We start from the raw sequence: 24,560 nt of genomic DNA, 5'->3' as shown, positions 1-24,560 counted from the left end.
CACAGCAGGAGGATGGGGAGGCCGCCTTCGGAGCCCCAGGCAGGGTCCGGCTGGAGCTGGACAGAGACTCGGGGCCACGGAGGGCTCTGCCGGCGCTGTGTCTGCTGCAGCCCTGCTGGACAGCCTGGGCCGTCCCCACACTGACACTTTGTTCTCAATTTCTCTTGAGAACTTGGAGAACTTGTCCATTGTGATCCCCGCTTTTCTCCATCAGCTGCGTAGCCATTTTGCTCGTACAGCAAGAGTAGAACCAGATCCCGTTTTTATCCATGTTAAAGGAAACTACCTCCTCTGTGCCAAGACTGAGCTCTGGAAGGTCACGAACGAGTGAGAGAGGTTATAGCTCTGGAGAAGGATTGGCGTCATAGAGAGACAAAGCCACAGGTGGTTAAAACACGGCGAGTGGCTCAGTGATTCCGTGTGTGCCCGGAGGCCCAGGACCTGGCCCCACACATCCAGGGTGACATTTTCTGGGAGGGTTATGAATGCGTGTGTGCTGCAGGGGCGGGGGGCTCTCACTGAGGACGTTCTCTGAGTGGAAGGACCCAGGATGCAGTGGCAGCCTTGGGGCTGGATCGGGAAGGTGCTGAGTCTGGTCATGACTCAGACTCTAGCAGGGGACGGTTCAGTCTGAGACCTTGGTGTCGTGGCTTCAAGGACACCAGCACCACGCCGGCTCTGGGCATGACCGCCCCTCCCATCGCTGTGGCTGGCCGAGGCCCAGCACCCAAGGCCTTCCTGGAAGGTGCTGGGCTATTTCAGGGTTTGGGCCGCAGACAGTGCGCGTTAAACCTGTGAGTGGTCAGGGCCAATGGCCATGGTTCAAAACTTGGTTCTGCCACCTGAGCAGCTACTCCAGGCCACCGTGCCTCTGTTGCCCCCCTGTAAAATGGGAATGTCCGTGATAGCTGCCTCATGGACTTTTCGTGAGCATTAATTGAGATGAATTACACAACACATTTTAAGCACTTGCAGGCGCGTAGTGAGGGCCCAGTGAATCGTTGCTACTCTTGGCCTTCCCCTCTTTCTAATCTATTTTACTGGATAAAATAATCTTCTCTGACACAGGTATAATCTCTGGGGACGTAATTTCCATATTTGTAAGCCATTGTATCTCTCTTCTGCTACTCTTTTCTTTAAGCAGGTCATAATCAGACTATGTAGCAAGCGTAAACACCAAAATCCCACTAATGGCCTCAGGATGCCGTTGTGGGCATGGGGTGCTCCAAGACCGTCCGGTATGGCTGCTCAGACGCAGTCATCCGTCACTGTTACATCCTCACAGCCTCGTGCACAGTCCTGGGCAAGTCACAGTGACACTTAGCACTCCAGCGACGAGCTTGCGTAGATTCGATTATAGGGGCTGCCCAAGGGGCTGGGCCCATCTGGTCTCCTCGGAAGAGGAGATGCGACACCACGTCTCTCTGGAAAGTGTTTTCCTTCAGTACCCGAAGTCGTGGTCACCAGGAACTCGTCCCCATGAAATGGAACATACCATCCGACCTCTGCTAACCGACAGTGACTTTGGGCCCAAGAAACCCACCTTTGAGGGAGAGAGTGATTTTGATTGCAGGCCTGCCCGGGTCCTGAAACCAGAATTCCTGGTGGGAATCCTTCCTGATGACTCTCAGAAAGGATCCTTGCTCTGTGGGGTTAGACGGATGCTCAGACCGGGCAGGTTTTAGGTCCAGGATTGGCCCCTGCTCTCTCCTAAGCAGTGTCTAGACAAGGGAGCCCCTTGACAATTGTATGTGTGTAAAGTCATGGACTTTCTGGTCAAAATCAATGACAAAGGACAAAATAGAATCTTTTATTGTAATTCCCTCACTTACGCCCCCAGACCCCAGAGCTGAGTGTCATCACTTTCATATTAGGAGCTGTGCCGCCCGGGCAGGGGCATGTGGGGTCCCAGCCGACCCCTGCACCACTCTGCTCTCCTCCTGAGGGAGCGCCCCCAACACCCACCAGCCACCCTCACGTCTCGAAGTTTGGCTGCAGGTTCAGCACCGGCGGTTTGCTGATACTTTACGACCTGCAGTCCAGCCTGACATAATCGCTCAGCCACACAAGCTGCCTGGACTGGTCGCAGCTGGAGCCCATGTGCGCGTTCAGTCCTTCCAGGGCACGGGCGTCTGGGGAGCAGACCGGTGGGCCTGGGAGGCTCTGCTCTCCTGGTTCATGTGGTTGGGTTGGGGGAGGGCCTAGATGGAGTCCCGGGCAGCTGGCCCTGGGGTGGCACATCCGGACCCCGTTCTCAGAGGCCCCCCACCACTTGCAAGCTCTACGTCAGGGTCTGGCCCTTTGGCTCTTTGTGCCTGGGGTCTGTAAGTCCTGGTACCTGGTTGTGGAGCGTCCTTACCTGGTTTGCTTTGGGAGCGCGGTGGCCCTTCTGCTGTGGGTCCTGGAGGAAAACAGACTGAGTAATGTGAGGGGAGTTTAGCAGCAGGATAACATAATGTGGGCAGAGTATGGGGAAAACCCAAGGATGCTGCAGTGCTCTGGAGCTGGGGCTGTGAGGCTTGTCTGCACTCTAGGGTGAGGAGACAAGAAGAGCGAACACAGTGAGTGGAAAGGAAAGAGGGAGAGAGAGAGACCGAGGGAGCGGGAGGGAGGGAGGGAGAGGGAGGGAGAGGGAGAGGGAGGGAGGGAGAGGGAGGGAGAGGGAGGGAGGGAGAGGGAGGGAGAGGGAGGGAGGGAGAGGGAGGGAGAGGGAGGGAGGGAGAGGGAGGGAGAGGGAGGGAGGGAGAGGGGCAGATAGGGAGAGGGAGCGGGGGGGGGAGGGAGAGCGAGAACTCAGGAACAGAGTCCACCCCCCCCCCAGGAGAGCATTCAGCCCGAGGGATCCCGTAGGGAGAGAGCAGGGTGGGGAGAGGGGATAAACACCCAGCCTCACTCCTCTCCCTCCCCCCCATCTCCTGCCCGGGGTTCCAGTGAGTGGCTGAGCCCTCCGGGAGCCAGGGGCGGGAGCCCAGCTACAGGGAGCCTGCCGAGAAGGGACGGGGTGGGTCTGGGGGAACCGAAGCCCCTGTACCCAACACTGAGGCGGCAGTGTGCCCGGTGTCCTGAGCTTGCGGCCCCTTCTCACCAGCCGTGGGCTCTCGGTGTCCTTGGGAAGCAAGTTGTGGCATCAGCCTCTCTGGCTCGTCCTAAGACCGTGCACTGGCTGACGCTGGAAGACTCAGGCTCAGTGAGCAGTTGGGAAGCGCAGAGCTTCGGGACCCTGCGTGCTGCTCGCAGGAATCTGCTGGGCAGCATCGGACACCGACTGTGGTGCACACTCCTGATTCATGGTGCATTTACTCCTGGGTCTCATACCGGTCATGGAAATAGCAGGGTCACGCCAGGAAGGTTCCAGACGCTCTGTCTGCAAGTGGCCACAGATTGACGAGATTTGAGAGGAAGAGTTTGCCTAACAAGGTGGAGACCTGGCTCAAACCAGGACTCGATGCCCGGGAAGCATCTGGTAATGGCAGTGATTGCCAGGCTGCAGGGCCATGTGGAGGATCGGAGCCCGAGTCCATGGCCGGGGTCAGCGTGGCAGACACCCTGCTGAAGGGTGAGCACCAGCATCCCGGAAGGGGAGCCAGATCCAGGAGCTGGCAGGGCTGGGCACGCGGCTGGAAACGGGACAGTCGGACAGGGATTGCTGCCCACCGGCTCCAGGCTGCCTTTGAGGGGCCAGGTGTGGCCTTCCAGGGCCCCTGGCATCTGATACGCACGGGGGGCTCACCAGACCTGGTGTGGCCCTCGTCGAGGTTTGCTGACATTCATTCATTCATTCGTTCATTCATTCATCAGTATTGCCTGAGCACTGCCGTTCGCCAGACGCTGTTCTGGACAGCATGTGGGCTACCAGATGTCCCATGAGTCGGTCGGCGTCTTCGAGGGTATTTACATCTAACAGGGAAGATTAGAGGCATTTACTCATATATGCAGGAGAAGCCAAAACATGGAGTTTCGAACATGCGCTCAGGGCTTATTGCAGAGTAAGGGCCATTGGTGGTGGGGTTGATGGCGGAGGGGGGACAGCATTTAAGCTGCTGCCTGGAAGGACAGGAGGGAGTGAGCAGTTTCTTTTTATTTTAAAATATACACACACAGCACGATCTAAATCATATATGCCCAGTGTATCAGCTTCCTCTGCTGCTGCAGCCAATGGCTACTAACTAGGAGAACCTTAAAACAACAGAAGTCAAGGTGTCAGCCTCCCTCTGAGGCTCCGGGGCAGGATCCTTCCTGCCTCCTCACGTTCCCATAGCCCTGGGTGGGGGGCCAGCCTCTGCCTCATCTCCTCTTCTGTCTCTTCCAGGGACACTTGTCATCGCATTTAGAGCTCACCTGGCTAGTCCCGGACGATGTCATCTTGGGACCCTTTGTTTATTTACATCTCAAAGACCCTTTCTCCAAATAAGGTCAGATTCCCAGGTACTGGGTGTTAAGACTTGGACACATCTTTTTTTTGAGGGGGGGCACCATTTAACCTTCTACACCCAGTTAAGAAAATCACGATGAAACGAAGCACACGCAGGGTCAAGTCAGAATATTCTGGCACCTTAGATGTTCTCAGCGTCTGTTTGCTCAAGACTTCCTGCTAAATCATTTAAGTTTTTCTCTGCTCGAAGTTAGAAATGGGATTATACAGTCTGGAGGTTGTTTATTTCTTTGATTGGTGTTGTGATTTTGAGGTTCATTTACATCCCTGCGTCTGGCTGGTCTGTTTTTACTGCTGGGTAATACTCCCTGTCTGGGCGGACCACTCACTGTCACTGGAGCATCGGGCATGTCAGCCCTTGTGAGCGAGGCTGCCACTGGCTCTGGCGTTCTTGTGCTTCTCCCTTGCGTGGGGCAGCAGTTTCTCAAGGATGGACCCCGAGGGCCCATTTTCTGGGGGGCTTTGACCAGCACACGTACAACTTATTAGGTGATGCCAGGCTTCCTGGAAAGTGGATGCCGTTGTTTGCACTCTGCCCCGCGGGGCTGGGGCTGGGTGGGTGGGCATCTTCCTCACCCCCAGGTCCTCCAACATGTTCAGTTCCTTCCCCAAAGACAGGATGCTTGTAGGGTCATGATACGTTTTGATATCGGGTCAAGGAAGTCCTCGATCTACCCCTGCTACCGCGTTACCCTTTTCTGGGAGCGTTTTGGCTATCCTTAGTCATTTATTCTTCCATAGACCACTTAGAATAATCTGCAGGTTCCATACAGAAAATGAATGTGTTGGGGTTTTAGCTGGACTTGTACGGAAGTTGTAGATCCATTTGAGGAGAGATAATCACCTCGGGATCTTGAGGTTCTCTAAGAGTCTGGCTTATATCTCTGCTTCTCTGGATCGTCTTTACCGTCTCTCTGTAAAGTTTCTAACTTTCTACACAAGAGGCTTGTGAATATTTTGTTACATTTATGTTACTACTTCGTAATTTTGTTGCTCTTATCTGTGACATTGTGGTGGTCCTAAGACATATCTGGATTCTTTGCTACTTGTCCCTTGGAGAGGTGGAGCTCGATTGTCTTCCCCTTGAGAGGAGGCTGGGCTTCTTCATTTGCTTCGATGACTAGGTTACAGCTGGAGGCGGGTGCACGGCTCTAGGGGGTGTGCTGTGTTGTTACTGCTGGGAGAGGGTGAGCCCCAGATTCCCGGTATATGTCCACTGGCCCCCTCAAGGGGGTGGTCCCCAGGAGAGAGGAGGGGTGGCCTTGTTCCGGCTGGATGCTGCACAGAGTCCTGACTCTCTGCCGGGTCTGGTCTGACACCCCCAGTGGGGGTGGACATCCCGGCTCCCCCCAGGCCTTTGCTGGTTGGGTGGAGGTGCGACCCCACACTGTTCCCTGTGGTTGGAGGAAAGCCATTTTGTCTATCGGTTTTCCGTTTGGATGGAGACCTCCCTCGTTGTTCTGTGACTGGCAAGAGCAGCTTCTCTTGGGCTTCCTGTGTTCTCCTGCTGGTGTGTCCCAGGGGCTGGCTTACTCGGCTTCGCACCCGGGAGAAGGGGAACCCAGAGTTCTCCTTCGGCTCTTCAGGGCCCTGTCAGGCTGCCTTCTCCCCACCCTCCGGAGTCCTCCTGTACTGGCTTATGGATAATGGTGGGGTTTGGGGGTAATGACACTTCACAGGAGGAATGGCACATCTGCTCCATCTTTCTGGACGTGGAGATCAAGGACTTTTTAATTTTAGTCATCATATTTTTCGTATCTAGAAATTCTGTTTTTTTAACTCTGCTGTTTGCTCCCATATTTCCCTTCCATTTCTCTAAAGTATCCATCATAAGCTTTTCCTGCCTGCTTCTGTCGCTTTTGCCACTTCTCACTCACGGGGATTTATTTCCTTAGTTGGAAGATGAGCTGCTCCCTTCCCTTAACTTTGTGGGATCCTTTGAGAGGGGCGTTGAGATCGATTTCCTCCAGAGAAGCTCCACATTTACCTCTTCCTTCCATCCTGGGCACCAACTTAATTCAAATTTCCTGCCTGACGTTTGTGGATTAGGAACAGTGTGAATTCCGACAGCAGACTTGCATGGGGACAGGCTTGTAGGGTTCAGGACAATTTTTCCTCCTTCCCCTGTGTTAGGCTTGAGAGAATGCAAACCCTCTGCAGTCCCATCTTTACGTGGGGAGACCCCCTTACGTTCCCTCCCTGGGGCTGTCCGTGGGGGTTCGTGTTCAAGCAACATCCATCTTATGCACTATTTTAATTGCTTTCCATTCAGGTGTCTGTCCTGCCATGGTACTGGAAAGGGGATGGTGGGCGGGACTTCCTCCGGCGGGCATCAGAGGCAGGCTTTCAGGCAGCGGGGCATGGAGGGGAGGCGGAGGGGGCTGCGCATGCAGACCAAGTGGGGCAGTCCAGGGCAGAGAGTGGGGAGACCTCCTCGGGGTTGTTCTGAGAGTCTTGAAAGCTAGGCTGGGGAGTCTGGAGCCCTTTCATGGGGAATGATATTTGTAGTTATTAGGAGGATCCGGTGGGTGTGGGCTGGGCAGATGAGGACGGGAAATGCAGAGGTTGGGAAAATCCCTTGAGTGGGAGCAGGTGAGGCACGGACGGAACAGGTAGGAGACATTGAGCAGACTCAGGAATGTCAGGGCTTAGCACACGGTGAATTATGTGGGCGAAGTTGATGGTGCAGTCAGAGGTGGCACTGAGAGTCTGACAAGCATCCAGCAGAGGCGTGGGGCCCCAGGGAGGAGACACTAGGTGGGAGTGAGTGAGAGGCATCCTTTAGGGTGTGCCTTTGGGGTTTCACTAGGCAGGCAGGGATGTTCCAGAGCTGGGGAGTGCCGAGGAGTGGAGTGCTGGCTTGAGAGTTGTCTCGGGATTTCCCATCTCTGTGACGGGTTGGGACAGGGTGCCCCAGTCTCCAAGGGGGAGCACCTTCCTCAGGGACCACACAGTGAGGCTTACAGACTCCTCCTCCGGCCCTCTGAGCAGGGGCAGGTGCAGGGTCAGCAGAGGACGTGGCTCTGGACGCCACCTCCTCTGCCCACACCCGTCTATATAAGTCAGTACATGCCTGAGACGTGGCCAGGAACGCCCCCTGATTTCCTCTGTTGGACCTTGGGTCCAGATTTCCTCTCTCTGTTGTGGGAGAGCTCCTCACCCTGAAACCCGAGTTCTTCTCCTCCCTTTGCAGGATGTCAGGAAACCTAGAGGCCTGGGGAGGCTGGGAATGGGCCGTGTCCTCCAGGAGTGAGGGGGTGTGTGATGTAGCCGCAGGAGAGGGACAGGATTTGAGCAGGACCAGGCAGGCTCTTCCCTCTCCCGGTGCTCTCAGGGCTGGGGCCTCTTGCATGGGGATGTGGGCTTCTCCCTGTCCCCTCAGTGCCCATCACGTTGGTGTGGCAGGAAACCTTCCTAAATGCTGGATGAAGACCGGTCTCCGTAAGGAGGGGTGACACTTTCTAAAAGCACGATGGCCTGACTGGGACCGACCCGCCTGCGTTCCAGCTAATCCAGCTCCTCATTGCCCACACGTGTCTCGTGGGCATCTGCTCCCAGCCTGGCCATCTGTGTGGTGCATGCCCAGCCGCCGGTGCCTGCGGTGACCGGCTGCCACGGGCCCTGCGTGACCAGCAATGGTCCACTCTGTTTGCTGTGGTGATGTGAGCATCTGGGAGACATTCCTGCTTGGGAGTTGGGGTAATGTTTCACAATGATGGATCGTTTCCAGAGTTGGTGATGAAATGGGCTTCCAGCTCTCCACCCAGAAATGGTGGAAAAATTATTTGGATCCTGTGGCAAAAACAGCATTTTCTGTCTGGGGCGGGGAAGCGGTTTGTTCTGTTTTCCTAGAATCTCAGCACTGAACCTCTTCTCTGTGTTCCAGAATCTTGCCCTCGAAGGGGGAGATGGGGAAGGAAGAATCAAGTTTTATATTTTCCAGTATTGTGCTCATTTAGTGCTGGGAAATATTTATATAGGGTAGGAATGCATGAATTCCAGTGTGGACCGCTGGCCCCATGGGCATGTCGCCTCCTCGTCTGTCATTCCCATGCTCTCTCCTGGTTGCTCTGGTCCCCTCTGCCACTGGCAACGTGCTGTCAAAAGGTAAAATGTGGCCCAGTGCAGCTTTTCAAGGGTTTGTTTGAGCAAACCTCGATTCATAGTGGGAAGCAGCAAACCGAAAGTGGTTGGGAGCTCTCCCCCGACAGGAGCTCGGGGAGGGGTTTCTGTAGAGGAGCTGGGGAAGCGAAGCAAGGGAAGGGTTGGATTGGCCATAGTGGAAGCGGCTGCCTTCTCTGGGAGAGCCTGTTGGCAGTTTGTGGTTCAGACTATGTAGAAGCTTAGATAAACCTAAGAGGAAATCTACTGCAGGAATCGGCTCACTCTATAAAGGAGGCCGGGAAGCCCTCCGCCCCCCCCACCCCGATCTGCCATCTGCATGCTAGAGACCTGGGAAGGCTGGTGGGGTAGTTCTGTCTGAGTCTGGTTGCCTGAGAACCCAGGGTGGCAGCACCGTGAGTTCTAGTCTGTGTCCAAAGGCAAGGGAGTCAGGGGCGCGCTGATGTCCAAGTGCAGAAGATGAATGTCCCTGCCCAAATGAAGGGAGCACATTTACATGTCCTCCATTTTGTTCTAGATGGACCCTCAGTGCATTGGATGATGCCATCCACATCAGGGAAGAGCGTATTTTTTACTTGGTCTGATCAATCAAATGCTAATCTCTTTCAGAAACACCCTCATAGACACACCCAGAAATTATGTTTTACCAACAATCTGGGCATCCCTTGGCTCAATCAAGTTGACACATAAAATTAACCATCACAGACGGGAACCTCCTTAGCAGTGTATTCTAAAGTGTGTGTGGGGGCGGGGAGGGGGTCAGCAGTCAAATGCAGATTTCCAGCCCCCCTCTGGATGCCACCGAATCCGAACTCGGGCAGACGGGTACTCGAATAGGCAGTGCTCAGCAGCACTGTGGCTGAGGCTGAGATCCCGAGCCTTAGAAATCCGGCCGGTCTAGTCCCTCCTCCTGCTGCAGTGGGGAGGGCTGGAGCTGGGGCTGAAGCTGGGTGCTGCTGAGCCACGTCCCGGAGGGCTGTGTACTGAAATCACCTGCGGGACTGTGAAAGGCCACGGATGCCTGGGCCCCACCCCGGAGATGCGGGGTGTGCTGATCTGGGACGGGCCCTGTAAAGCTTTCCCTGTACCACTAACAGGTGGTTGGTGTTGAGAACTGCATGTCTCTGTATCAGGTTTTGGGGTCCATCACTGGGTAAAGACAAAGGCAAGTGGTGTGCTTAGTATTATTCAGGATTCTGTGTCCTTTGGGAGACCTTCCAGGCAGGAAATATCCTTGTTCCCTTGAAATCAGGCTTGGCCATGTGACCAGTTCTGGCCAGTGGGTTGACAGAAGTGATGTCATTTCTGGGCGGGGAATGGGTGGGTCCAGGTGCAGGTGCGAGCGGCTCGTGCTGCCCCTTGGCCACACTGGACCACACAGGATGCGCAGTGTGAATGAGAAAGACCATCTTGCTGTTTGTACTCGCCGAGGGTCTGAGCCCGTTTGAATCTGGGTTACACCCTGGCTTCTCCCAATAGACACATCTATAGAACATTATAAAAAAGGACTAAAACTAACAGGAGTTCCGTATCATAAGTGCCTTCTTCATTACCTTAATTGGACAGGTAAACTGGGTCTTTGTCTAGATTTTCCTCCTCCTTTGTTTTTAAAATGTCACTCATTGATAGATGAAGCCAGCCTTTGATGCTAAAATGTTTTCCATTGCCTTCTCAAGGTAGTGTGCTGTAAAATGTATTCAGTTCATGGAACTTGCGTATTTAGTTTTTCCCTAGGAAACAAGTGTGATGTCATGCAAAAAATCCAAAATGATTATAGCGAGGATGGTCTTTTCTCACGGAGAAAAATGCCTCCAGAAAATTGATTGATCCTTTAGTGATATGCACGCTGGAAGTCTGTTCTCTTGACTTTTACCAAGGGAAATCTCAAGTTAGGGAGAAGGAAGAAAATACACCACTTACTTAAAAATGCATTTTTTTCCAGGAGAAAATTTAGCGGCTGTGATGGTTATAGTGCTTTTTTGTAAGAAAATTTTTTTCAATGTATAGTACATTAGAATACCATAAGCTTTCCGCCAAGGTGAGAGCTTGCATTAAACAAGCGGTGGTTCTTACTTGATTTAATTCTTGAGCAGAGTGATGGCCAGGCCTAGGGAAGGAATAGAAGGATAATAGAAATGAATTTATTGAGTTCAAGTGTCCTGACATTCACATTTTGTGAAATTTTTGTTCCCGCTTCAGGGAGAAATAATTTTAATATACCAGTAAAAGTAAGCAGACTCTAGAAAAATTCAATACATACTTTAAAGTTATTTTTCTAGCTCTGAACTGCTATTTAGGGTTGAATTATCATATGACATTTTTCAAGCCAAAATTCGGTTAACAAGGGGCAATTTGATTTTTCTGAAATATTTTATATATGAAGGTAAGAATCTTAGAGATACCCCAAACCTCTGACAATATAGGGAGAGAGAATGATGATAATGACTTGCTCTTTCTGTAGCACCACTGAGAGAAGCATTTGGAATATGCTATTTTGTGCTCTAGAGGGGCTTCCACATCCAGGGCAGCGTGGGTCCTCAGAGTGAGAAGGGATGGAGGGGAGGGGTGCATGGAGCTCTGGTCCTGTGTGTTTGCATGTTGTCTGGGGCGGCCCAGCAGCCGCCTTCATTCTTGAGAAAGCTTGAAAAGCAGAGAGAGCTATTTTTGATAAGATTCCTGGGATGACGCTTACAAGGAAATAAAGTTGCACCTATGAAGCTGTAATTTTTCTTTTCTTTTTTAAAGATTTTATTTATCAGACAGAGAGAGCGCATGAGCAGGGGGAGGGGCAGAGGGAGAAGCAGGCTCCCCACTGAGCAGGGAGACTGACATGGGGCTTGATCCAAGACCCTGAGATCATGACCTGAGCCAAAGGCGGACGCTTCATGGACTGAGCCACCCAGGCACCTCGCAGGTGTGATTTTTCAAATCAACACTGTTGCAAGGACGTGTTTGCACATTTACCCAGGACTCTGACCTCCTGGGGAGCAGGTTTTTGGTGTGGTTGCTAGACTGGCTTTAGCCACCTGGAAACTCCTGTTGGGCTACCTGCCTCTCTTCCTCCTAGGACCACACTCTCTAGGAGAGAGTAAGTGGTGTGTAAGAGGGAAGTACTGGTCAGATGCTCATCCTGGGGGAGGCTGGAGCCAAGCTGAGGACATGGACTCTCGCTGGCTGGCTGCCTCTGTGGGCACCAGCCTGGTCTCATGGTGCCACTTGGAATCTCTAGCTCTGGGAAACTCAGATGAAGTCCCGCTTTCGTCCTGGGTCATGCTCATCCTCGGCTGCTTTGAGCTGCTGACAGCCTTGTGGAAGCCATGGGCACAGCTAACCAACGGGGGTTTGTATACCTGTGGGAATAAAAATAAGCTGACTCAGCGGGTGCATTGCTCTAGGCTTATGGTCCAGTGGGGTCCCGAATCCTCTCCGCAAGGAAGGAGTATCCAAGGGTGAGGAAGCAAATCCACCCCAACTGGGGAGGGAGCTGGTGCTGCCCTTCATGAAACTTCCCCTGTGGTTCTCCTTCCTCGCACTGAGGGGGAAAATGGAGGGAAGCTCCCAGAGGACAGAGCTGGGGAGGACATGACCGAAAGAGGGAGGGCTCTCTAGACCGTGGCCTGCTGGCTGTCTTTGGCAGGTGAACTCAGCTCTGCAGGTGCCACTGGGGTGGAATCTGGAGGCATCTGCTTTCCCTTCCTCAGGAGGTAGACTTCTAACCCTCAGGGGCGCCTCACAGCCCCCTCTCCTAGGAAGTTGAGCCCCAGCTCTCCGCTTGACCTCACTGTGCACAAAGCTGCCTTTTGCCCCTGGGCCTGGTCACACAGACGCCTCCCTGAGAGGTGTCTGACCAGGAGCCAAACTGTTGGCCTGAGAAACAGTGGAAGAGCATTGCTCTCTGGATAGGGCAAAATTCCTTCCAGAATAGGTTTCTAAGGGCTTTTCAGAAATGGACCATTATGATTAGAATAAAATAGGGAAAACAGTTGCTATTCTTTTAAAAGGCTGTGTAATTGTATTAGTCATACTGTTTATTGACATCGGAAAATGAAAAACATGCAAGCGTTTCATTAAATCAAGGCTCCTACGTCGGTTATTTCAATTTTCATTTTCAATGCAGCTTTTATTCTTTTATTCGAGCAGCAACACTGCTTTGAGCTCTCAGCCGAGGGTGGCACGTGGCAGGTGGTGGTCACTGGACCCACCGTGGACACAGCTGCATTAGAACTATTAGCAATTCAAATAGCGGCACTCCCTTGAGGCCCAAGCTTTACATGTGTATCTGCATAACTGTGGGTGTTTTGCACAAAAGCAAAGATGCCCACTGGGGTGTAATTTCCCAAGTAATCACTCAGGCTACCTCGGGTCTGGGATAGGAAAACCGGGAGATTTTGAAAGCATTGGCAAGATAGCGTGGGAAAGCAAATGTCAGGTCCGAAGTCCCCGGGCCGTGGTGGGGTTCTGGGTCTTTCCTGAAGGTGGGCTCCTTTGCATGTTGTGAGCAGCTGACTCTGCTAGCAGGGGAGGCTGGGACCTGGCTGCTGACCCTCCAGGTCCCCCACGGCCTGCAGGCTTCCTGGGAGGAGGCAGTCATACTGCACACCACCGTCACAGGAGCTGGGGCAACCAAGAGGAGTCAGGGTAATCAGCCGCCCATGTTGTATGTACAGGGAAATGTCATAGAACTCATTTCCGGATTGTTCATTTTGGTAAAAAAGTTGGATTTGACTCCATCTCAGTTTATGGCACTTTTGGGGAGATTTGAAATGGGATTTTCAAGATGGCCGTGATGATTTCCTTGCTAATGTCCTTTCCCCTGTCCATGGGCTTACCTTCTTCTTGGAACCTGAGTCATTCTAGGTTATGTCCTGGCTTGGAGGCTGGGAGCAAGCCTCTCGTGTGCTGACGTGGGTTCCTGCTGGCACGGCACGCAGCTCCTCGCCACCTGGGCTTGCAGTCAAAGTGGGAGGATGCAGCGAGGCCATCTGGGGGCACCTGCCCCCCAGGACATCTGCTGTTGCTGCTGGGACCCTGGGAAACGGAGCCAGCCAAGATGTCAGATGACCGCGGTGAGCCTTCGCTGGCTCTCTCCCTGTGCCAGCTGGGTCCCCTCCCTCCTTCTGTGGATCCTCTTCTTCCCTTGTGGATAACAGAAGAAAAGACGCTCTGTGAACCCTGCCCCCAGGGGCATGTGGTTTTGTAACTGGAGGGGCTTGCATCATCCTCCTGAGAATATTATTGGAATTAAACCCAGATAAATATGGTTTTATTGCTCTCAAGAGTATAGCTGTTGAACTCTCCCACGGCATTTCTAGAATTCAGAGTTTCAGTATGTTTAGAAAAGTATCCTTCTTATTAATGTGCATTTTTGCTGTTCTGGTTAGAGGCTGCTCATCAAAACACCTTCTCTCCCCATGTTCTGGCTCTTTCCCTCTGGCAAGTGCATTGGTTTAAGTCTGTTAACTTCATGCTGCCATCTACCTTACCATCCGAGGGTCTGTGGTTTTTCAAAAATGTTTAACTGTTTCCCAGCCAACCAGTGTAGTGTAGTGGTTGAGAGATGAGACTCTGAGCTCAGACCCTGCAGGTTCCTTCCCACCACTGCCCAGCCATGTCATATGGCATTGGCAGGTTCTCTGTGCATCAAGTTTATGACTTGTATAGTAAGCTGATAACAATACTCCCAACTCAAAGCCTTATTGTGGGACTAAGTACTTAGGCCGGTGTCAAACATAGTAAGAATTTAGTTATAATTCTTGGATATTATGATGTAGGTCCAAAGTCCTCCATGATAAATATTCTGTATACTGGCATCTGAAAACAAAAAACTGGAGGTGAACGAAGGGTCAATCCAAGTGATGACTACCTAGTTTCCACACAGGGTGATGGCAGCCTAGGTCTGGACCAACCCTCCCCCTGGGAAAGGCTAGAGGAGCTGGAGAAAGAAGCTGAAAATTCTCTTTGAAAGCACTGGAGAACTATGGAATTTTGGGGGTGGAGAGAGAGACACAGAAGGCTGAGTCTGTCCTCGGGACAGATCTTACCCTAGCGATGTCCATGGGTTTCTGAAAGTGGCAGCTCAGAGGCTGTTTTCAGTAGGTGCTGGGGTCGGAGAAGCCAAAATGTGGAGTCAGACTTTGGTAACTCGGGGGTGCCAATTGTGATCTCCAGGACAAGCATGGAGAGCATTGCAAAAGAATAATTAAGCAACAAGCCAACAGGTAACAAGTAGAATAATGAAAGTATTTGATGAATCTGAAAGTTGGCAAGAAAGAGATACAGGAACACAGAAGAGGAAGGGCGGATAGAAAGCAAATTGTAAGATTGTGCATTCATTTCAAGTGTGTCAGCAACCCCGAGGCTTTGGTTTGGGACCTCAAAAGTTTACAGCTTGAGAGAAAGGATACACCAGAAGTAGGGGAGCCCACACAGACTAGCATTCAGTCCCTCAACCCCGATTGGATTAAGGTGATTTGTGAGTACTAGTGACATCATAGCAAAACTGCTGAAACCACAGGCAAAGAGAACATCTTAAAAAGAGCCAAAAGCAAGCAAAAAAAAAAAAAAAAGAAGAAGAAGCCCACATACTACTTTGGGAGAAGCAACAAGTCTGACAGCTGACTTTTCAACAGAACGATGAAGCTCAGCAGGTAGTGCACGCAGGTCTGAAGGTCTAGGGAAGACAGGGGACTTCCTGCACTCGCACACGCTGTGATGGTAGCTCTCAGACAGGAGCCCAATAAAGACAAACAAGACACAAACAAGAATCATCAAAGACAGGAGCAAAGTAAATACCAATGAATTTTATCCACGCAGAAGAAAAATGATTCCAGATGGAAGCTCAGGGAAACAGAAAGGAATTAAGAGCAGAGGGAGGGGTAAATAGGAGGGTGTATTTAAAAGCATGTTGTAATAATAACATCTTATGTGTTTTTAATATAGAGTCTTAAAATACAAGAGCATATAAATTGGGAGGTGGTTAATGGAGCTAAATTGTTCTTTTTTTTTTAAAGATGTGTTTATTTACTTAAGAGAGCATGTGTGTGCATGAGTGTGGGGAGGGTGAGGAGGAGAGAGATTTCCAAGCAGACTCCCTGCTGGGCGCGGGGTCCAACAGGGGGCTTGATCTCATGACCCTGAGATCATGACCTGAGCTAAAACCAAGAGTTGGGCGCTTCACCGTCCAGGTGCCCCTGGAGCTAAATTGTTCTAATTAGAAGGAAATGTAGCCTTAAATGTATATATTAGAATAAAAGTTAATAATGAATCATCAAAGAATCTGACCTAAACAAGCAAATTAAATACAAAGAAAGTAAGATGATGGAAATAAATATAAGAATATAAAGTAATGAAATAGAAAATAAATATATAATCTGGAGATCTAACAAAGCCAAAGCTGGTTCTTTGAAAAGAATCTTTCAGGGGAGCCTGGGTGGCTCAGTTGTTGAGTGTTTGACTCTTGATTTAGGCTTAGGTCATGGTCTCAGTGTCATGAGACCGAGCCCCGTGTTGGGCTCTGCACTCAGTGGGGAGTCCGCTTCTCTCCCTCTCCCTCTACCCTCCCTGTTCTCACCAGCGCATTCTCTTTGTCTGTCTCAAATAAATAAATATATCTTAAAAAAAAAAGAAAAGAATCTTTGAAAATTGATAAATCCCTGATGACATCAGGAAAATATCAGGACCCAAGAGGAGGGGATATTGCTAAATATATTGCAATCGCTACAAAGATCATAAGAGGAAAACCATTATGAACAATTTTATGGAAATAAATTTGAACATTTAGGTGAAATTACCAAAATCCTGGAAACACAAGTTAAAAAATGCCCCAAGAAAAAGCAGAAAATCTGAATATTCTTATTAAATATTCTTATCAGAGTTAAATGTCAAATTTATAATTGTATTTTTACACACAAGCACACAGGATATGCTCTATGTTCATAGTTTTACCAGCAAATTCGATCAAACTCTTTTGGACCAAGTCACACAAACCCTACATGAAATCTTCCAGAGAATAGAAAAAGAAGAAACACTTCCCAATTTCTTTCAGAGAAGTCAAATAATGTGAAAAATTGAAATTTGACAGAGACATTGTAAGAACAGAAAAATTGAGTTCAACCTCATTCACAAAAGTCGATTTTAAAACCCCAAAGTATTAGCAGACCAAATCCAGCGATGCATACAAAAGGTAATGTGTCATGTCCAAGTGATGTTTATTTTAAAACACAGGATTGATTTAACATTTGAAAGTCAACTAATGTAATTCAGCATATTATCAGAGTAAAAGAGAAAACTCATGATGGTTTACCAGATGGGGGAAAAAGCATTTAATAGAACTCTTAGGAAACAAGGAAATAAAAGTATATATAGTTTAACCTGATAAAGGGGCCAGAAATCACCCCCTCTACACATACACACCATTGTATTAGAGGGTGAGATAGCCAATTCTTCACATAAGGCTGGGAACAGAGAACAGACCAGAGTGTCCTCTTACTACTTCTGGAAAATGCTAGAGTTCCTAACCAGTGCACTAAGAAAGAAGAAGAAATAAAATTTATAGTAATTGGAAAGTAAGAAATAAAACCACCGCTATTTGGAGATGGTGTATTTATGTGCATAAAATTCCTAAAAATTATATAGAGAAATTACTGGATTTAATCTACTCATTCAGCAATGACACTGAATTCAATGTCAACTGTATTTCTATACACTACCAACCAATACCAGAAAATGAAATCGAAAAGCTTTGCCCTTAATAACAGTGTCAGATGGACTACAGGAATAGCGTAGAGTCTTGATGCAAAATTAAGCATATGTATGAACACTTGATTTAATTTAATGGTGGTGCTGGAGGCAGATAGAAAGCTGGCTTTTTTCAATAAGTGATGCTGGATCAACTGGATATCCATGTGGGCAAAAAATGAATTTCAGTATTGCCTCACCACATAAACAAAACAAATGCCAATCTGCTGGTACAATGTAAAAGGAAAAATGAAAATGAAAGTTCTGTCCATCAGGGATAAGATTTAGAAATCGGACTGTGTTAAAATAAAGAAGTTATGTCCATCAAAGGAAACCATCAAGAGGCAGATTCCAAACAGAGTGGGAGATATTTGTAATACAATAACCACAGATGGAGCCTATACAGATCTCTGTCTTAACGATCTATCTATCCATCCATCCATCCACCTACTTACCTATCATCCATCCATCCATCACCTCTCTATCTTTCCATCATCTTATCTCCTTTTTTCTCTAGACACTGAGATCTTAGTGTCCAACTCTGGTGACCTTGCCGTTTTTTGGTGTTCTGCTATCAAAAGCCACCATGACCTAGAGACGTATTCAAATTTGTCACCCTGAAGTAGTCCACTCATCTTTCCTTTGCTGAGCTTGCAAGCAGAGCGTGATTCTGTTAAATCAAAACAAGCAGACCCATAGCCTAAGATCTATTTGTCCTCTGCTAGGGCTGCTTCCTGAGACCTCACCTGTGTCGTCTTTTCTGACCATGTTCAGCAAGATGGATGGGGGAGTAAAGCCACTGTCTGTCTACACAGGTAAGGTACTCTTTAGCTGTCCCCACTCCCATACCAGCTGCCCATGCTAAAGACTTCTTTCTTTTATGGGCGATTAAGTTAACCTTTGCCTTCAATCCTTCAGCTTGGCTAGGGCAGTCAGCTCCACTTCTTGCCCATCTACAAAATCTTACAGAAGATGCTCATGAGCTCAGGAACAAAGTGGCTGCTCGGTGGAGGGTCATGCATGAACCCAGTATGTGCTCGGGACGTGCTTTTAGTGCAGTGACTCCTACATGTGCCTGCCTGAGTTAGGGGATCTTTCCCCGATGGCAACTTCTTCTGAGAGATTCTCCAGATCGCCACAAAGCCTGATGTCCTACAGCATTTGGATTGTGTCTCTCATTGACCTCCGTCAGATCCTGTGAACCACTTGTTTTCATGCTGCTTCATGAAATCCAGACATTGTGTTGAGGAATAGAAGAAGCACATGGGAATAGAGAGAGTCATAAATGAAATCACAGCCTCCTGAAAAGAGACCCCACCATACGCATGATGATATGTGTTTAGGGAAGCACAATCAGTAACATATAAATCTTACTTGATGGTAGTGGTTGTATGATTTGAATTTATGTGAGAGTTTGAGTCAAGACTATTCTGGTTAGGGGTGCCTGGGTGGCTCAGTCATTAAGTGTCTGCCTTCGGCTCAGGTCATGGTCCCAGGGTCCTGGGATCGAGCCCCGCATCGGGCTCCCTGCACCGCGGGAAGCCTGCTTCTCCCTCTCCCGCTCCCCCTGCTTGTGTCCCCTCTCTCACTCTGTCAAATAAATAAATAAATAAAATCTTTAAAAAAAAAAAGACTATTCTGGTTATAATTGAAAAGTGCTGATAGAACTTCCTGAATATAATGTTTTGGATTTTCTTTTCTTTCTTATATTTTTTCTTATATTAGTTTCAGCAACCCTTAGTTACATCAGTTTCATATCTGCCCACTCCTGGGATCCCAGTGAATGTTCTGGTCAGAAACATACCCTTCAAAGAAGTTCCTGGGCGGGAGAGGTAACGTGGATGAAGGGTAATCTTCATTTTCCCTTAGGTGCTAGGATCCTTAAGTGCTATCCCGAAGCTGTTAAACTTTATAACGAGTAATTCTGTTTCTATGGAAAGCTTTTAGATATATGACATATATGTATTCATACAGGTAAGGCGCACTACAACATTTTCTATACTTAAAGTGTAATACAGGTAAAGAGCAAACTGTCACCCCAACCACTGAAAAGGAGGAAGGAACCAAAATGAAGTTTTTTTTATTCTTTTCAATGGAAGTCCAATTTCTTAAGTTCCTGCCTCATCTTCTGTGCCTAGCCATTCATTGCCTGGTCATAAACTCCTCTACAGGAAGGGCTTGTGACATAAAATAGGCTGGGTCTCCCACCCACAGGGAACCCCCCCCCCCAGGTGGTATGAGGCTGGGCACAGGAAGTGATGCTGCCTCTCCCTTGGCCCCCACACCTGGCGCACATGGCTCCATCTGCACACCTTCATGAGTGCACCATGACCAAGACCAGCTGATGGCCTTGGTGGTGCTCCACAAGGGGTCAAGGGGTACAGGGTAGTGATCAGGAGGTCCCAGCAGAGGCGAGAAGCTGGGGGACCTAGCTGTAGCAGCGGGTGGGCATTGCTTGGGCTGGAACGAGAGCTTGGATCTGAAGCCCTGTGGGCTTCAAATTTATCATCTCCGAGGTGAGGGGACTGGACACATGCTTGCCCAGGCCTCTTCTAGCTCTGACATTCTAGGATTCCTTCTATATGCACAACACAAGGTGCCTTTCCAATTGGGATGGCTCCCGGGGAGGCTGAGCTAGGCCACATGGTCAGTTGTCTACAGGGGTTTTCAGCTGTTATTAGGTAAGGGTTTAAAAATGTCCCCATAATCTGTTTAGAAATCATATGCTGGTAAACTCAGGAAAATTTTTATTCAAAGGAAACTGTTTTTGCTCAGCATGTCTCCGAGTCATGTACTTACCTGGTCTAGTATTGAGGTCAGCCAGCTCTGAATCAAAGATGCCTTCATACTGGGATTGCTCATGGATGGGAGACATGGGCCAGCTTGGATGTCTGGCACAACTCGTGGCAGTGCCCTTGCTTATGCTGTGGATGCTCACCATCTGCTTCCTTCTTTCCTCTGTCCTTCCCTTGTCTCAGAGATAGTTACTGCTTTTGTACTAACATTCATGCCCTGTGCTCATGGACAGCAGGGCAGGAGGTTTGGAAAGACCCACAACCACTGGTGGAAGTGGGCACATCATTCAGGAAGGTGGCGTCACATACAGCGGTCATCCTGAATGTTCACCAGTGTTGGTTCTTTCCTGGCTGTTCGGGGGCAGCAGGGAAGGAGCTTATTTCAAGAGCACGTGTTGAGTACTGATTGTGTGCTAAGTGGTTGGGTGTCAAACTTAGGCAAAACAGCGTGGTCGTAAGACAAATGATTATCCTCAAGGAAGAGATGAAATAAACTCTCTAAAAAATAACACTCAAAGTTGCAGAGGGAATTCCCTAGGAGAGGACATCCCAGATGGTTCTCAGGGAGGGCTTTACAGAGGATGTGGCCACTAAGGAGGACCTCGAAAGGCAAACTTGGCTTTAAGAGGTGTGGATGGGGTGGGGGGAGGGCATTAAGGGAACGAGAACCGTGGAAGGGTGGGCGGGGTTTCCCAGTGTGGAGCTGGAGGGATGATTTTAAGTGATGCACAAGACAAAATTTTTTATTTTAAGAGTCTTGAGTATAGTCCTATATATTGGACAAATGCGTGTATTTCTTTTCCATTATAAGCTGGAGTTTTAAAAAATAAGTACGTTTATTGGGAATTCCGGGTAGTGGAGGCAGTGGTGACTGTGTGAATCTGAAACATACAGTGCATCCCCTAAGTAAAATAAAGAGGAATAAGGAAAACAATAAAACCTTGCAAAACCAATGTCCTCAGCATAACTGGAAGACACAGAATGATTCCCCCCCAAAAAAAATCTCTGTAATTAAGAACAGAAGCCCCAAATGCAAAGAGTGGGCCCCTCCCCCCAGCTTCAGTCTTTGCATAGAAAATGTGCAGTTCACAAGGGCAGAGGGGACCTCGTGGTGGTTCTGAAGTTGACCTGAAGTCACTGCTGGAAAGAGAAAGGCACCCTCAGTATGAAAATACAAAGTTCTTTGGTGGATCAAAGTACCCGCTATAGAGAGGATGCTTAAAACTGAGCTCTGGATGCGAGGAAGCCACCTTGAGAAGGTGATGCTCTGGGAAGAACTGGGGCAACAAAAAAGGAGAGGTGAATGTTATACCACGAAGGGAAAAAGAAGCGAGGGCATATGGGACCCCAGAAGGAAAGCAAAGTCAAGGTACTGCCTCCCTTCATGGCCACTGCCAAGTGAGGATGCTGATCCGTTCGGTAGGGACTCACACCTCACTGTGCCGGGAGAGAACAGAAAGGGGTAATTTGAACCAAGTGTCTCATAAACCCCACAGAGTCCCCAGCTTTGTCTATATAAATGCAGAAGCACAGACTGTTTTTATCTGCACAAAAGTACTATGAAAGGGACATTTAAAAACAGGACTTGAAACAATTCAATGAGAATAAGACAATTTAAAAAGGTGTGAATACAAACAAGACATCCAGAACAAAAATATGAACTGTCATCCATACCAAAATAAATAAAATTGAAATAAAAAAGCAAAGAAAACACATCACTTAAACAGCAAAACAACAAAAATATACCACACAATAATTATGATGCCCAAATAATATATTGTTTCAACAAATGGTGCTCAGACGTTCACGAAGACAAATTTAGACCCCTTTGTCACACCAGTCACAAAGAGTAATTCAAAATGGATCATAGATCTGAGTGTAAGATCTAAAACTATAAAATCTTTTTTTTAAAAAAGATTTATTAGGAGAGAGAGCAGGAGGAGGGGCAGAGGGAATGAGAGACTCCCAAGCAGACTCCTTGCTGAGCACAGCCTGACATGGGGCTCCACCCAGGACCCTAAGAGCATGACCTGAGCCAAAATCAACAGTCAGATGCTTAACCTACTGAGCCACTCAGGTGTCCCAAACTGTAAAATCTTTAAAAGAAATTTTAAAGGGAAACGCCTTCGTGGTTTTGAGTTAGGCAAAGATATCTTAGATAAAACACCACACACATTCATGAAGGAAAAAAAATGATAAATAGGACTTCATTAAAATTAAACATTTTGGCATGTCAAAACACACCATTAAGAAAATAAAAAGACAATCAAAAATGTTTGCAACTCATATATTTGACAAAAGCTTTATATCCAAAATGTCTAAAGAACTCTTACAACTCAATAATAAGACAAAAAAAAATTAAAAGTGAATAAAAGGCTTGAATAATTTCTCCAAAGTAGACATATGAATGGCCAGTAATCACATAAAAAAGACAATGAATGCGTTAGTCATTAGTGAAATGCAAATTAAGATCACAGCGAGGCACCCTTTAACACACGCACTCACTAAAATGGCTCCAAATCCAAAAGGTGGTAGGAACAGGAGTTGGTGAGGTGTCTCTGGAGACACAGGAGAGGGGACTTCCTCTGCTGGTGGGAGTGTCACTGGTGTAAGTGACTCCGGAATGGGGTTTTGCAGTGGCTTAAAACGTTAAACATGTATTCACTACAAGACCCCAAAATTGTACTCAGAGATACCGAAGAGAGATGAAGACATATTTGCACACAGAGTCTTTCATGTGGATGCTTCTAGCAGCATCACTCATAATAGCCAGAACGTGGAAAGAACCCACGTTTGCATCAACTAGTGAGTAAATACATACGCTGTGGTCTGTCTGTACAATGGAACACTGTTCACAAAGACAAAAGATAGAGTAGTATTTGCCACAATACGATGAACTAAAAAACATGATTCTGAGTGAAAGAAACCAGGCAAATAATACCAAATATTGTGTGATCCCACGTATATGAAATATCCAGAAAAGGTAAATCTGTAGAGACATGAAGTAGAGTTACCTGTGCCTGTGTTGAGGACAGGAAGGGGGATCAACTTCAGAAGGCCGTGCGGTTATTTTTTAGGGGTGATGGAAATGTTCTAGAATTGGATTGTGGTGTTGATTATACAGCTCTGTAAATTTACTAAAATATCAGTGGATTTTATACTTAGAGTAGGTAAATTTTATGATGTGTAAATTATATTTCAGTAAAGCTGTTAAAAAAATAACAGGGTTGAAACCGAACGTATCAGTCTTATCAATACAGGTGAATGGGTTTAACCCACTGTGTAAGAGAAAACTATTTCCAGTTTGCTTCAGAAAGGAAGTCTCAGAAGTGTTCTGCATGCGGCAGACTCACCTACCACAGAAAGGTTCAAGGGTGGTGAAAGTAAACCCATGTGCAGAGACGTGCTATGTGTTGAAATGAAGGTCAGGTAGTGGTACTTTCACTGGACCAGTAAACGCCAAACACAAAGCAGTAATACCTGCAACAAAGAAGGATACCCTTTACGGCTAAAAGCCACAATTCACAAAGAGGTTCTAATAATTATGAATATTCATATACCACATGGCAAAAGAACCAACATTGAAAGGCAAAGACTACCCCTTCTGGGTGCTTCTGGCCGGACTTACACAGACATGGAGTCTTTAGGACCTTGCTCTCATATAGGACAGAGAAAGAGCTCAAAACATCAGTTAGAATATGGAAGATGTAAAAGACATAATAAGGTAGATTTTTGGAAATGTTATAATTTACACTCTAATAATTAGCGCTATTCACATAAAACACACAGGAAATGTTAACAAAAACTGACTACTTGTCAGGTGGCAAAGAAAACAATATTAAGTTTAATGGGGTAGGAATTTTTCAGAGAACACTTTTGGATCAAAGTGCAATGAAGGCAGAAAGCATTAACGAAATAAAAAAGCCCTTCCATCAAAACTTTAAAACCCTATCAACTCCTGAATGAAGGGAGAATACAAACCCAAATTACAGAATTCACAAAAAATAATGACAATGAAAATACTGTGTTGGGGAGCAAGAACCCCCGTCCCTTTCCGGGTGCTTCTGGCTGGACTAAGAGTCACACGGACATGAGCCAGATTCACGGGAGGAAGTCGAATGTAATGGGGTGCGTGCAGGGAACCCCCCCACACGTGGAGGTTCCAGAGACCCTCGGGCACAAGGAGGTCCCCGTGTCATCGTGAACTCAGGAGAAGGGGCCGGGGGTCTGGGACGTCAGAGGGAAGGAATGCGATGCCCAGGAGGGTGAGAAAGTCAGTGTTTGGTTCACAGACGTCTGCTGCCGCCGGGACGTGGTGGGCCGCTGGGAATCTGACAGGCCCTGCTCGGGCCCCCCCCCCCCCCACCGCCCGTCCACCTGACCTGGTTCCCCTCAGTGCGGTCACCCACGCCGGCCGCGCTCCTCCTGGAGCAGGTCCTCATCGGGATTCTTCTTAGGCGGTCGCAGGGGAAGGA

At 48.4% G+C, this 24,560-nt stretch overlaps 2 long non-coding RNA genes across 2 annotated transcripts in view; both read left to right on the top strand.

Annotated features, from left to right (window-relative positions):
* The window catches only part of LOC114221847 (uncharacterized), a 458,960-nt gene that overhangs the window by 265,994 nt on the left and 168,406 nt on the right, over positions 1-24,560 (top strand). The window lies entirely within an intron of this gene.
* On the top strand, positions 9,936-18,865 carry LOC114221846 (uncharacterized). Its single transcript, XR_003611819.2, has 3 exons — positions 9,936-13,620; positions 18,016-18,105; positions 18,209-18,865. It is a non-coding gene; the product is annotated as an uncharacterized LOC114221846 (long non-coding RNA).

Source organism: Eumetopias jubatus, unplaced genomic scaffold, assembly GCF_037043125.1.
Source record: "Eumetopias jubatus isolate StellerSeaLion01/CBP00866 unplaced genomic scaffold, mEumJub1_p1.0 scaffold_17, whole genome shotgun sequence".
Classification (NCBI taxonomy): domain Eukaryota; kingdom Metazoa; phylum Chordata; class Mammalia; order Carnivora; family Otariidae; genus Eumetopias; species Eumetopias jubatus.
The sequence above is the reverse complement of the archived record's forward strand: the minus strand, read 5'-3'. Positions and strand labels throughout refer to the sequence as shown.